The 1,144-nt window shown below is 46.4% G+C and overlaps 1 non-coding gene across 1 annotated transcript; it reads right to left on the reverse strand.

Annotated features, from left to right (window-relative positions):
• Positions 1 to 207: 207 nt before the first annotated feature.
• LOC114007372 (small nucleolar RNA SNORA57) lies at positions 208 to 354 on the reverse strand. The gene has a single exon (XR_003549004.1). It is a non-coding gene; the product is annotated as a small nucleolar RNA SNORA57 (small nucleolar RNA).
• Positions 355 to 1,144: the final 790 nt, after the last annotated feature.

The raw sequence follows: 1,144 nt of genomic DNA on the forward strand, positions 1-1,144 counted from the left end.
GAAAGTCAGGATGCAATTTTTGCATAGAAAAACATAGAAAAATGTGTCATGACTCCCTTGACAACCTAATGGAATATACCCTCTCCAAAAGGTAAAGAAATATAATACATAGGTGATTTTTATTTAATTGTTATTTTCTTATTCAAAATAGAAAAGCAATTCTGTTTCTCTATACCAATAACGAATAGCAGAAGAAAAGCTTTTTCCCTCTGTCCTGGCCCTTGGGGATAGAAGAGGTCGACAGGAAGCCACTGGCACCAGGCATGACACTGGCCGGGCCCTCTCCCTCTGCCTCTCTCTGCCTCACCCAGGAGGAAGCGAGACCACACACCGGTCCTCGCCAAGAACAGCAGGGCCGGGGACACTTGCATCCCACTTCCTACAGCCCTAACATCATCGAGTGCCTAGGAGGGGACCTGAACGGGGGACACGGTCCCCACACGGGAAAACAGAAAACCTTCTCGACAGAAGTGAAAGCCTCAACGAGAATAAGGATTTGCTGGAGTCACAGGCCAGACCCGGCCTTGTAAAATGTCACCCCAAACCGACAGACTCAGTTTGAAAAGCTCCCACTCATGTGTGTGTGTGTGTGTGTATGTCACCAAAAAATCACAGGCCAGACCCGGCCTTGTAAAATGTCAGCCCAAACCGACAGACTCAGTTTGAAAAGCCCCACTCGTGTGTGTGTGTGTGTGTCACCAAAACAAGATGGCAGACACGTTAGGATTAATTATCTAATGGATACATTTTCTAACAAATCCTATAATTCTACAAAATTATGTAACAAATCGGACACATTTAACAAAGATGTCATAAAGTGCTTCAATGAACAACTGTAAACACTACAGAGTCTCAGAAAAGAAATAAGAAATCTCACCAAATAAGCAAGAAATAAAGAAAAATCGCATGGAAGTTGCAGAACTGAAAAATACCATAACCCAAAGTGGAAGCTCAGCAGGCGGACCAAGAGCACCCTGGAGGGGCAGGGAGTATCTGAACTGACAGCCCAATCACAAGAGTACCCGATCTGAACAAGTGAGAACAGACTGACCAGCCTGGCCGGGTCTGGCAACCACATGCAACCCAACATCCGCGTCACTGGTACCTGGGAGGGGAGGGCGAGAGACCGAAGGGTACACAGAGG

The sequence above is a fragment of the Tupaia chinensis genome, unplaced genomic scaffold (assembly GCF_000334495.1).
Source record: "Tupaia chinensis unplaced genomic scaffold, TupChi_1.0 Scaffold000161_1, whole genome shotgun sequence".
NCBI lineage: Eukaryota > Metazoa > Chordata > Mammalia > Scandentia > Tupaiidae > Tupaia > Tupaia belangeri.